Source organism: Nicotiana attenuata, chromosome 7 (assembly GCF_001879085.1).
Source record: "Nicotiana attenuata strain UT chromosome 7, NIATTr2, whole genome shotgun sequence".
In the NCBI taxonomy this organism is placed as follows: Eukaryota; Viridiplantae; Streptophyta; class Magnoliopsida; order Solanales; family Solanaceae; genus Nicotiana; species Nicotiana attenuata.
This window is the reverse complement of record NC_031995.1, coordinates 53,665,727-53,680,317: the sequence shown is the minus strand read 5'-3', so window position 1 is coordinate 53,680,317 and position 14,591 is coordinate 53,665,727. Positions and strand designations below refer to the sequence as shown.

Genomic DNA, 14,591 nt, shown 5'->3' with positions numbered 1-14,591 from the left:
ATTACATCGTGGATCCCTGTAATTACGCCTTAATGGCCTGAAGTGGTTGAGAAAATCACGTTTGGGCGAGATATCCGGCGACGCTTGGTTATCCGTTACGAGTCCGGCTTCCAACCTTGTGTGTTTCTCCATCCGGTGGTGACTCCTATCGAGCTCTGTAACGGTCTCGAAATGACTCGACCTCGGTTGTAGACGTGGCCGTCGTTCTACCTTGCATCCAGGTCGGGTTCGATGGCCCCGATTTGCTCCGGACCGGACCCAACCCGGTCGGGCTCAAGCAAAAAAAGGTATCACCTAATACACAATTCAAACTAACTCAACTTATAAACTAGTCAACGAATATTCACTTCGAATGCATGGGTACAAGTTTTGTTTACTTCGAAAATACGAGTAACAACTAAATTTGATTTGTGATTTTAAAGATACGTGATTAGATTCAATACCAATTAATAATCAAGAAATATGAAATAGAAATAAAAGAAATAAGTGAATCAAACCAATATAACTCAGCAGCAGTGACCTCGAGCTTAGTGACCTCGAGGTGGGTTTAGAGCAATAAGAATAATTAAGCAAGAAAAGTAAAGTAAGAGCAGTATAGCTAGGGGACAATTCTGATAAACAGTAGGCAAAAAGCAGAGAATATATTCTTTTCTCAATGATTAGATGTCCCTTACAAATGATTGAGGTCCCCTTTATATAATAGGAGAACCCTAAAAAAGGTATATTTCTATTTACAGTAAGGAATATTCTTGGTACAACTGTCTAACCGCCTAGTACGGAATCGTACAATCCTATTTCGGGATTTGCGCCATGATTTAGGGGACGTGGCAGGAATCTAGCTCATTCTGTTGTAAATCCATAACGGTACTATTTCGGATTCGAGCATACTCAGCCTTGATACTCCTCGTACTCCTATCTCTCGAGCATTGCACTCTGTCTCCGAGCTTGAATCTGGTCCACCAGGCTCGAACTCGACCTCGCCCGGACTTGGGCCTAAAAGGACCCTCGAGCCTATGTTTCGGAGCTTTGTTTTAAAAACTATTACGTACTTATCCTGACATATTAACTAAAGATAAAAATAATAATATTCATTTGGAAATGTAGAGAATATTATTCTATATTTATTTTAAATGTAGCGAATGACTTTTCTAACGTGGACTTTCATTTTATAACTATTGGAAGTTCTTCTCCACATATTTTTGTAGAATAAATCGTTCACATTATTAACTAATAAACTCTCGAAATTTGATAAATTGAAGGCACAAGTTGGGCTCAATTTTTGTGATCTTTACACCAATGCCGGCCATAATCATTGTTTAGTTTTTCTAATCATATACATAGTTTATACATTAATTATATACATGCAATACATAAATTATGTATAAATTATACCTCCATAATCTATTTTTAATTTAAGCGGTCCGGTGGACGGCTATTTAGGTTAGTTCTTGTAAATATTTTGAGAAGAATAGAGTGTAAAAATTGCACGGGGCGCCCTATTTGGTCGCCCCATTTAACCTGTACCCATTTTTTTTTTAAAAAAGTTTTAACTTGTACCCACTTTTTAAACAACTTCAGCCCCCTTTCTCCTCCTCCTTCGTTTTCTTGTTCTTCTTCTTCTTTCTTCTGCTGCTGTTAGTGCTGTTATGAAACTTCAGTTCATGGGATGATTGCCATAAGTATGTTTATCAGATTATTTAAAAATAAATTATAAATAATTACGTAAGGTAGTAGACAATAATTTGTGAATATTTTCATAATTATGTTCTTTTCACATTTATTGTTTCCAAAATTTATGATTTAGACATTGTTGGCAATCTGATTATTTTATAGTAGTAATATACTATGAAAGAATAAGGTGATTATTTATCTAGTATGTTAGAAAGTTTTTTCAAAAACTTCAGCTTATATAATGCTGAAGTTTTTCCAAATGAACTAAATAACTTCAGCATCTTCTGCTGAAGTTTTTCCAAATGAACTAAATAACTTCAGCATCTTCTGCTGAAGTTTTTGAAAAAGCTTATCGAGGACAAAAAAACTTCAGCTTATTTAGTGTTGAAGTTTTTACAAATGAACTAAATAACTTCAGCATCTTTTGCTGAAGTTTTTGAAAATTTTTTATGACAAAACTAATGAATCCATGACAAAAAAACTTCACCTATTTTAGTGCTGAAGTTTTTACAAATAAACTAAATAACTTCAACATCTTCTGCTTAAGTTTTTGAAAAAGTTTTATGACAAAACTAATGAATCCAGGACAAAAAAACTTCAGCTATTTTAGTGTTGAAGTTTTTACAAATGAACTAAATAACTTCAGCATCTTATCCAGGACAAAAAAACTTCAGCGTATTGCCTTTGCTACTTAAGGCCCGTCTACTAGAATGCTGAAGTTTTGCGTGATTGCCTTTGCTACTTCAGGCCCGTATGCTGAAGTTATGCGAAAAAGTGGGTACGTTTGCAAATTTTTTTGTAAAGCTGGCACAAGTTAAAACGTGACCCAAAAACGGCTACAGATACAAATACCCCGAATAGAGTAGAAGTAGGCCTGGGCTATGGAAAATGGGCCTATCCCAAGTAGTGGCCTATGTGTAGAATCGTGGCCCATCTGGAATATTGAAGGAAATTGTGGTCGTTTCTATCTTGTGAAGAATGGGATTGATGTGTTTAGAAGCAGTAGGAATCATAGCTTGCGTGATAGGCAATGCTCAGTATTTCATCCACAAAGCAGCCCATGGTAGGGTAGTGTACCCCTCTTTCTTTTTCTATATATTTTCTTGCTTGTTTTATGTTATAGTCGAATTCGGAATTGAGGCGTAATTAATTGATTTATGTTAATTTTTTAAATGACCCAATTTTGTATTATTTGATTTGGCCATTGGAAATGACGTATGGGATAAGAAGATTATGGAGATGCTATCTGATCCTTCATCTGCACCTTCTAATTAGGTACTTCCATTTTCGTTTCGTTCCCCTTTCTTTTTCACTTTTTTTTTTGCGACTTTCATCAAGTTAAGAATTCTATTTTTCTCTATTGTTAATTGGCCATGGAGTCTGTTGATTTTGTTAAAATTTATATTCGACTCCGAGCTTTGATAATGGTATTTCAAACATTTGCTTGTCTTCTACTTTTGCACCTTTCAGGTAATCGTTTAGAATTTTAGATTAATGCACCAATCTGCGATTTGATATATATTTGGAATGCGTTATGTTCTATCTCCTGCCAGCTGATCTGGACTTCTCATTCACCCATTCCTATAGATTCTTTTTTGTTGATAAAACGGATGGTTTTAAATTATGAAGCTACTTAGCTCAATTCAAATGCTATGAATTATAGGAGAGTGGGCGTGTAAATTCCAAATCTCAAGTAAGCAGCTCTGGTTTGTATAATTCAGCTTTTAAACATGATGATGAGATGGTTTGAAATTATGCAGCTATTTGGACAGTGGTTTGAGTTTTGAAGAACAGTGAAAAATAGATAGCTAGTTGACCGGAAAATATATTGGGCACCACCTAGTGGTATCATAAATGGAGTAGCTGCAGACTGCATCGCTGGAAAGACGATGGAGTGAGGACTGAGGAGGCAGAAAAAGGATCTTGCATATTACGGTCTCAACAATCATTTCTCTGTTCTCGTTGAATATAAGTAAGCAGGGCATGTTATGTTGAGGAAGAGGCAAACCCGAAAATAAAGAAGATAAAGAACACCAAATTTTAACGTGGAAAACCCTTCAAATCGAAGGTAAAAACCACGGGATCACAAAGACCCAAAAAGCTCCACTATAACAATAAGAGGGTTACAAAAGTTCTCCAAATTGGCTACACAACAAGGGCCAAACACGGAGCAACAATAGCAACAAGAGCAACAACTAATCAATTGAAGAAAGAACATAATTCACAAAAACGAAGCTGCTGTTTGAGGCTCGAAATCAGATGCTACGAGCCTCAAAATCCGATCTCCACCGTTCAAATCCAAGACCAAGATGTTACGAACACTCAGTCAAAATTTCAGCCCGATCCAACGGTTAACGAATCGGAAAACGTGATCTGAAGTTGGCTGGTCGGAATAAAAATCTGCAGCAAAACAAATACTTTTCTTCTCTCTTCTCTCTTGATGAAAGCTCTCTCAGAAACCACTCTTACGTGCTTAAGTCTTTCAAAGACTTGTATCAATGAGCATAAATAATTCTCCAAGGTTGTCCTATTTATAGATCATGAGTGGTGCTTTCTCTTAAAGCCAAAACCCACTCAAAATAGGAATAAACACCGAATCCAATTCCGAATAGGAATGGAAACCAAAAGAGAATAGGATTAGACCATTGGGTCTTTGGCTGGACAACATGGGCATGAGCCCAACAAACTCCCCCTCCAGCCAAGGGGCCAAATGTGTCTTCAAGTAGAGGAACTATTGACAGGCTTCATGCCTGCCAATTTTCTACAATACGCATGCTTATCTGCAAGCTTAATTACGAAGTCCTCAGGCTGCTCCATATAAATCTCATCATTTAAATCATCACGAAGAAAAGCAGTCTTGACATCCATCTGCTCAACCTCTAAATCTAAACTTGCGACTAAGCCTAGAACCACACGAATAGAAGACATCTTCACAACAGGGGAGAAAATTTCATCAAAGTCAACTCCCTCCTTGTGGCCAAAACCTTTAACAACTAACCTCGCCTTGTATCTAGGCGGAGAGGTATGGTTATCTTGTTTTATTCTGAATATCCATTTGTTAGATAAAGCTCTCTTACCTTTCGGCAATTTCACTAACTCATATGTGCCATTCTCATGGAGTGACTTCATCTCATCTTCCATCGCTTCGATCCAATGATCTTTGTGATTATCTTGCATGGCTTCATCATAATTCTCAGGTTCTCCCATGTCAGTCAAAAGTACGTACTCATCAGGAGGATAGCGCATGGATTTTTGCTTCTCCCTTGTAGATCTTCTAAGAGAGGTTTCAGGAGCATTCGAAGTAGTTACCTGTGCAGGAATTGGTTGCTGATCAACCACAACTTCATCAACTGGAGCATCCATAACATCTATACCATGATGATCATTTTGATCTTGATCACTATCTCCATCATTGTCTTGGGTTCCTTCATGTGCAATAGGAGCCTTAGCAATTGAAACTGGATCAATATCAACTAAGCTCTCATTACTCTAAGAATCTATCTTCTCAGCTTTGTCAATATCTTCAATAGTTTGGTCTTCAAAGAATATTGCATCACGACTTCTAATAAGTTTATTGTCAACTGGATCATAAAAACGATACCCAAACTCATCTTGACCATAACCGATAAAGATGCACTGCTTAGTTTTGACATCCAGTTTCGTTCTCTCATCTTTAGGAATATGCACACAAGCTTTACACCCAAAAACTCTCAGGTGATCATAAGAAACATCTTTGGCAAACCAAACTCTGTCTGGGACATCACCATCCAAAGCAACAGCAGGAGACAAAATGATCATAGGCAACAATGTTAAGTGCTTCCGCCCAAAATGTATTTGGAAATTTAGCCTCAGAAAGTAAGCATCTAACTCTCTCAACTAGAGTTCTATTCATCCTCTCTGCCAAACCGTTCAATTGAGGCGTCTTGGGCGGAGTTTTCTGATGACGAATTCCTTGTTCCTTGCAATAGTTATCAAAGGGACCACAATATTCACCACCATTGTCAGTGCGAATACATTTTAATTTCTTCCTCGTCTGTCTCTCAGCTAAGGCCTGAAATTCCTTAAACACGCCAAGTGCTTGATCTTTAGATTTCAAAGGATACACCCAGAGCTTACGAGAATGATCATCAATAAAGGTCACAAAGTAAAGTGCACCACCTTTTGACTTTACTTTAAAAGGACCACACAAATCAGAGTGTACTAGCTCCAACAAATCGGGCTTTCTTGAGGGAGGATGACTATGAAAGGAAACCGTTTTCTGTTTGCCAGCTAAACAATGGATACACCTTTTCAGCTTTGCTTGTTTCAATCCAGAAAGCAAACTTTTCTTAGCCAAACACGTAATCCCCCTATCGCTCATATGACTCAATCTTCTGTGCCACAATTCTGATACCACCTTGTTAGGACCGAAAAAGTCAGGTGTCATGCGGAAGCTAGCAAAGCAAACCTTGAACAACCATAAATCAGGCAACAAAAGAGAAATCTAGCAAAAGAGACACAAACATTTAACGTGGTTCGGTCAACTGACCTACGTCCACAACAGAGACGAGCAATCCACTATAATAAAAAGAGAGTACAAAATATCGAGAGAACAACCTCACGAAGAGGTAAACACAAGTGACACACTAACACTTGTCCCGTAAAGTTCTCCCCCTAAACACGACTCTCAAGACCCCTATGGCTACATTGTGGATGCTACTGAATGTGAAGGAAGGATCCTCAGTTTATAGAAGTCCAAACCTTTTCCTACAAGAAAAAGGACTAGCCAAATATTGGAGATTTATAATTTCCTTTTACAAAAAGGAAAACCCAGTTAAGGTAATTATATTGCCCTTTTCCTTCAAGAGATAGGAAAACCAAATATGGTAAGAAAATTATGGCAAACACCTAACAATTCTCCCCTTTGGCCTGAATTTTCTGATAAAATAAACTTGATCCACCTTCTTCACATAGCCTTCAACAGGTCGCATCTCCAGATCTCCGCCACAAAGTTTGTCTCAACGTGCATAGTACTCCGGTCAAATTTCTCAGACAAAAAATCACGATTATCGTCAAATATGTTGCAGCTAGAACTGAACACGCCAAGATGAACCTGTCTTGAACCTCGCTCGAAGCTGGCTCTGATACCACTTGTTAGGACCGAAAAAATCAGGTGTCATGCGGAAGCTAGCAAAGCAAACCTTGAACGACGATAATCATACAACAAAGAGAAATCTACCAAAAGAGACACAAACATTTAACGTGGTTCGGTCAACTGACCTACGTCCACAACGGAGATGAGCAATCCACTATAATAAAAAGAGAGTACAAAATATCGAGAGAACAACCTCACGAAGAGGCAAACACAAGTGACACACTAACACTTGTCCCGTAAAGTTCTCCCCCTAAACACGACTCTCAAGCCCCCTATGGCTACATTGTGGATGCTACTGAATGTGAAGGAAGGATCCTCAATTTATAGAAGTCCAAACCTTTTCCTACAAGAAAAAGGACTAGCCAAATATTGGAGATTTATAATTTCCTTTTACAAAAAGGAAAACCCAGTTAAGGTAATTATATTGCCCTTTTCCTTCAAGAGATAGGAAAACCAAATATGGTAAGAAAATTATGGCAAACACCTAACAATTCTCCCCCTTGGCCTGAATTTTCTGACAAAATAAACTTATCCACCTTCTTCACATAGCCTTCAACAGGTCGCATCTCCAGATCTCCGCCACAAAGTTTGTCTCAACGTGCGTAGTACTCCGGTCAAATTTTTCAGACAAAAAAATCACAATTATCGTCAAATATGTTGCAGCTAGAACTGAACACGCCAAGATGAACTTGTCTTGAACCTCGCTCGAAGCTGGCTCTGATACCACTTGTTAGGACCGAAAAAGTCAGGTGTCATGCGGAAGCTAGCAAAGCAAACCTTGAACAACCATAAATCAGACAACAAAAGAGAAATCTACCACAAGAGACACAAACATTTAACGTGGTTCGGTCAACTGATCTACGTCCACAATGGAGATGAGCAATCCACTATAATAAAAAGAGAGTACAAAATATCAAGAGAACAANGGGACAAGTGTTAGTGTGTCACTTGTCCCGTAAAGTTCTCCCCCTAAACACGACTCTCAAGACCCCTATGGCTACATTGTGGATGCTACTGAATGTGAAGGAAGGATCCTCAATTTATAGAAGTCCAAACCTTTTCCTACAAGAAAAAGGACTAGCCAAATATTGGAGATTTATAATTTCCTTTTACAAAAAGGAAAACCCAGTTAAGGTAATTATATTGCCCTTTTTCTTCTAGAGATAGGAAAACCAAATATGGTAAGAAAATTATGGCAAACACCTAACAGGGCACCACCTAGTGCCTCATCCTGAATCTACAATACGAACTCTTCAGGAAAAGCAGTGTTTACCCAATTTTGAACCAACCCTATTAAGCAGCTGCTATTTAGCAATGCCTTGCATGGGCACCTTTATATTCATTAAAAAGAATGGTTTTTCACAAAACCATTTCTAATTTTCTTGAGAAGGGGAAGCAAGCAACCTAGGATCCTTTATCATTTACAAACGATAATTACGAATCATTGAGCAGCTAGCTGAGAGCATTAGAAGCCAGCCTAGGTACAATGAGATGAAAATACAGCATACTGCAGCAACCCTCATGCCAATTGCCATCACAGCCTGAAGTCCCTCGTGTACATATGGCTTGTACGCGGCTTTCTTCGATTTCCTTAAAGTTAGAGCTTCTTATATCATAACTAAGCATGAACAACTTGCATTGTTATGGGATCAACTTTTTTTATATGAGATTAAAATTGATCCCATAAGAATGCTAGTTCATGCTGGAAAACTACATAGGAGGCAGTTAGGGCAAAGCTTGAAAATTACATGGAAAGCCATGAAATATAAGAAAGCATTAGCTTTGGGGTTAGCACTACAGTTGATGTACCTTTTCTTTAACACAACACACTTGTTCGGGTTTCCAGGGAACCTGATGGGTTCCCTTTGACGATTTGGTGCTTTATTGCCAGTATTTTTTGGAAAATCAGTTATAAAATTCGAGAAATGAATTTGTGAGACAGTAGGACAGAAGCAGTGATCAGCCCTCGTGGTGTAGGGGTTTGGAAGTTTTTAGAAACCAACAGTCAAGTTTTTCCTCAATGGTGCAATCAGAATAGAGAATATAAGAATAGTCAACTTTTGGCACAACTTGTGGATAGGGCTTACTCCATGGAAAGCAAGAATGTTCTTACCTATTTAGTCTAGCAACCAACATTGAGGCTACATCATTACAAGTTGCAACAGACAATGGCTGGGAACTTAGGTTCAGAAGAGAGTGCTTTGACTATGCAATAGAAAGGTGGCCAGGAAGTAGATCGGGCATGCAGCTTAATAGTAAGTGAGGATACATTGATTTTGGATGCTAGTGGGAATTGAGTACAGGTACAACAGATTTTCAAGAAGTTATATTGTGGATCAAATGCTCCATATAAAGTATCATGCTTCTGCTGGTGATAGCTCACGATTCCTTTCTAACCAAGTCGAATTTGCAGAAAAGGGGAGTAATCATATGCAACAGGTGCTTCATTTGAAGCATGACATGGAGGATCAAACATTTATTCCTGCATTTCCAGTTACCAGGCAACTATGGGACCTGTCCTGATTTGTAAGCTAGTCGGGTCATAGTTGCAAAAAGGAGCTGAGAAAATTATTGAAGACTGTCCCTACTTGTGTGTGCTGGACTATTTGGGAGGGGAGAAACCAGAGGTGCATTGAAGGGAAATCATCCAATGTACATATGTTGAAGTATATGTGTTATTACAAATTTTAACCGCAACAGAGGAAATTGGTAGAGTTTATAGGCAATATCAGATGCAGCAGGTTTTTGTAGATGAAATACTCCGTCTGTACATGGGTATACCCCTGCAAAAAGGTTGGAAGTTGGTGAATAAAGCTAAAGAGGAAGGAGGTTCGGGTAGGTGGCTCAATGAAGATGGTGGCCTAAAGCTAAACTTTAATAAGAGGCCTTCCATCCAATACAATGAGGTTTAAGGAAAAAAAGTAAGAGGCCTTAATTTTTTGGTCAAAACAAAAACCTCATATATATATATAAAGCCCATTTTTCTAGCTTTTTGAGATGCAAAATTATGAGTAGTTATTTTGTATTATTGATTTCTTCTAAAATTTTTCTTTTATTTAATTTGAAAAACTCGTTTCAACTGAGGCAACTGGACAACTGTTATATGAATTGTTAACACTATTCTATAAACAACAAAGGCATTTGGAAAAGAATGAAGTTTTTCTATCTGATTGAGTATATTAATTAAAGTATATATTTTCCGCTTATAATATTTTCCCAAGAACTTTTCATTTGAAAAATAAGTCATAATGGCTATTTTATTTTAAAGAACGATCAAGGCTAACCAATTTTTGAGGGAAAAAATATATAATTTAAATAATAGAATCTGATTCAAGTTGATATCATTTATAGATGTAGATCTTGGACCTACGGATGGGGATATCAAAATAATCTTTCGCTGCTTAAATGTGCTTGTTGCAATGCTTGAAAAACTTTAAAGAAAAACAAGAAGAGAAAGGTAGGGAGATGTTTTCAGCACTCTAGTTTTTACGAATAGTACTCTCAAACTCAAAGAAAAAGAATATAAAAGGGTAAAAATAGCACGGTCTAGCCAGTTTTCGGACTGGTCATTCAAAAATAGCCAGCGTTTACCAAGTCAACGAAAAATAGCCACTATTTTGCTGCAATAGAGACCGGTCCAGCATAATATACTGGAGTTTGGTGCACCTGTGTATGAACTTCCAGCATATTATGCTGGAACTCCAACACACGGAAAGTTCCAGCATAATATACCGGAGATTCGAGCACTTGTGTATGAACTTCCAGCATATTATACTGGACCGGTATACTTTTCTGGAACTCCAGTATATTATGCTGGAGTTCTAGTGTACTTATGCTGGAACTCTATCATATTATGCTGGAGTTCCAGCATACTTATCTTGGAACTCCAGTATAATATGCTGGCTGGAACTCCAGCATAATATACTGGCGTATTTTTCGAGTTTTGAACAGTGCTTTTGCTCAGAGTTATCTTTACATGAAAAGTGGCTAAATTTCGATTACTTTTGAAACTGGGCTATTTTTGAACGACCACTTATAAATCTGGCTATTTTTGAATTTCTCCCTGTAAAAGTATAATACACATTCTTTGAAGAGAACGCTAAAGGATAAAAATAATGTGGGCCCATTTAAGAGGTTAGCTGTCAAATGTAAATGAGGCAAGAAAATATTTGCATGTAAAGTCATTACTAAAATGACACATTTACCGAAAGGATGGTTTCATTTTTCTTTTAATGAAAAATTGCACTTTCTCCTTAGAAACACTCAACATTTTTTCGAAAAATCAACAAATATACATATTACTAAAATAAATGTGGCCCCACGAATATGAGGCCTAAAGCAGTTGCTTGGGCTGCTTCACCCTTCAGCCGCCTCTGAGTTAAGTTGGTGTGTTCCTTGGCTGGATTGTCTACGGCATTTCCGGTTAGATCCAAAGTCCTTTTGGGATAAAGTGATGCAAAAGCAAAGTCAGAATAGTTGGATGCTTCTTTAGCTTAATGCATCTGCTGATGCTCTCTCTTGTACTTTATTTTAGTAAGATGAACTTTGTAGATTTGCAGCTCATTCAATTATTGGATCTAGTCGAGAAGGTCTTTTGCAGGCTGGAGAATAATGTGTAAAAGCTTCAGAGAAATCGTCAATTAATTTGCCCCTTTTACTTGTACTCTGTTTACATTTTGTGAAAGTCTTTGGTGGATTAGGGCGGAACTCGTAAACCTACATACTTCATTAGCTTGTTCACGAATAAATTAGAGATCAGTGAAGTTGAGCGTGTCTGATGCAAACTCTTGTTTTCTGGTTTAAGCGGGGCAAGATTCCCATCTTACGTAATTGGAATATAAAGCCAAAAGGAAGCCGCGACTGCCATGACATGGCTCCAAGGTCTTGCATAGTGAAGTCCCTTGCATTGCTGTGTTTGAGAGAGCAACAGATAGCGATGGTAGGCTTTGGTAGCGGAGCAAGACTATTGCCTTTATTTGACATTCTACCTTTTTATTTGTGCTTTATGCTGTATTCTGGGGACTATGGATCTCATTGTTCTTGTTGTGTTCCCATTCAACTCTATTATATCAGTTTCAAGTATCTTTTTTCTGTTTATCAGAGTTTCAAGCTTCACAATTTCAGAGTTTTCCTTCTAAAAGCCTGGATTGGTATTTACTCAGCCACATTGCTGGAAACTGCGTGGTCATAATGTGTCCTTTTGGACAAAAAGCTGATAATCCATGTGTACTGACATTTTGTGGCTACCTTTTTCCCTTGCACTAAAGACTTTAACCCTATAAGCCCCTAACCCTCCATTTTTAAGTTGGTTTGTAAACTAAATCCACTGTATAAGTAGAATGAAGCAGCTAGATTGACCAAGGACAAAGACAGATTTATAATCTGCTGATGCATGTAAACTTCAAGTTTTCTCCACGACAATAAAAAACATGCTTGGCCAGAAGGTTCCTTTTTCTTATGGCTGAAAAATGTTTAGCTAGCATGAAGGTTGAATAGGTTTATGTGGCAATACTGTTGTAGGGTGTATCAGAAGTTCTACTCACAGTGTATTTTTTCTTGTGATGATGCAGGCGCCTATGAAATTCAGGACCTGTGGGAATAAGGAAAATGTCTTAAACTTCTCCTTGGGTGAACTCATGTTGGGAGGACTTTCCATCAGTTTTCTTCCTTCACTTGATGGTTTGTCTGCGGCCGATGAACCTTAAACGTTAAGGTTAATTGAATTTCCCAGAAAAATAACAGAACAGCGTTGAGCTAAAAGATTGTTGTAGAAATTAATATTTTTGGCCTGGTATGCTTGGTAATTTGGTGAGGTTTTGGTTTTTAGTTGGACTTGATAAGATTATGGCAAACCATATTACTGAAGGTCCTGAACTGCTACTTAACATCAGTTTCTGTTTAAATGCGTCAGTAGAAATTGAAGTGAAAGTCGGCCCCTGTAGAGGGTTATAGAATGGTGTTTGAAAGCTTGCTCGTACATTTCTACCTACTAGTTTTAGGGTACGCGCTTTGCGCGTGTATCCTATATTCATGAATATACAATTTTGAAGAAAAAAAAAATCTCTGTCTATCTTACATATCTATATGATATGATATGTTTGAGTTGTAAATAAGAACTTAAAAAGGTAATCAGTCTCATATAAGTTCTCGAATGCCTTATTATTGTTGTTTTCTCGTAGTTTTTCCGCCGTTGAGTTAATATTTTACAAGAAATAATGTATAAAAAATATGGAGAATTGCCATTCTTTAGAATGAATGAAGAAAAAATACAACTCATTTAGAATACATTTGTCTTGTACTGTTTCATCCTTATCGCTTCAAATTTGCACTTCACCAATTTGATATAATCGATTTTGCTCTATCTCCAATTTCATTTTTTGCCAATGTTTTGTTGTAGAAATAAAATTTTGTACCATATGAGTTTTATCAACTTGAATAATAAGTTTTCATATACGGATAGTTTTAAAAGAAGTAAATTGATTTTTTTATATAAGTTAATTATTTTTAAATTTTTTTTATGTTTATTCAAATTCTTAGTATTAACTCATCCAAAATTTTAAATATTTAAATGTAATTATAATTTAATCCAATAAAAATATATTTTCAAAGGATAAAATATCCATCTAATATTTTACTTTGGGCCGTTGTATATGCAGAATCGTTAGTGTTATTGACGCTTATCAACCACGTCTCTCTATCACTCGTTAAACTCTGAAATATTTTTATTATAAGTTCAAGATTATTAGTGATAATAAATTTCTCATGTAACTTTAGAGTTATGTTAGTTAATACTCTTTTTGGACAAATCTTCTTATTCCTTATTTTCTTTCTTGAGTTTGGGGAGGATACACTTTTAAAGACATTAAGGTTTAACTTTTATCACTAAAATTAGGGAATGGACTAATTTCATCAACAAACAATAATAAAGAACATTCATAAGCATTATGAAATTAGAAGAGAAAGAGAAAAATTGAGTAGTTGGTATAATTGGGGCAACTTGGTAAGTAGTATATTTTAAAAACATTCATAAAGCTCAAAATATTGGGCTAGAGATTATATATATTTTGAGTTATATTAGGAATTTTTACCTAGTTGAAATGACGAATGTCCGGTAGACTTGAACCTTGTTCCTACATGGCCTTCGATCATTAATCAAAATATTTTAAAATTTTAAACTCTTACATATTAGGAAAATAACCTAAATAACAATTCAGTCCAACGTGAAAGCAATATTTAAAAGGTAAAATGGCGAACGACGAATATCCAAACAATAAGTTCTTACTATTCTTTGTTGACTTTGTCGTTTTTGGTTTTCTTGTTCGTCATTCTATTCAAATTCATTTACCTCATTTGAACTGATGATATAATAATTTTGATTGAATGTTTTAACCAAAGCAGAAGACAATATATCTTAATATTCTCGGTCATTATTTGATTCAAAGAAAAACTATTACAACGACTGCAACTTAGTTCGGTGATATTCAATATTCACAATTTTATTAGATCTTGATAATTAAGAATTTGATTTAAAATTTTGTTTTTCTTCTTTGGTATGAGTTTGAATAAAGATTTATTTTATGCAATATTAATAAGAAACTAATTTATATAATTTAAAATTTTATTCAATTTTTAATTCCTAAATATTAGAACTTCCTCCAAATAATTCATATAATTAAAGATTAATAGCAAGAATTTTGCTAATTTTGAAGTTTTAATATTAAAAATATAATTAAATGATAATAATTATTAATCTAAACATAAAATATAGTTTACGTGTTAATCCATC

General features: G+C 36.2%; 1 long non-coding RNA gene across 1 annotated transcript; it reads left to right on the top strand.

The window, feature by feature from the left end:
- On the top strand, positions 2,571-12,782 carry LOC109229111. Its single transcript, XR_002068508.1, has 3 exons — positions 2,571-2,734; positions 2,902-2,946; positions 12,376-12,782. It is a non-coding gene; the product is annotated as an uncharacterized LOC109229111 (long non-coding RNA).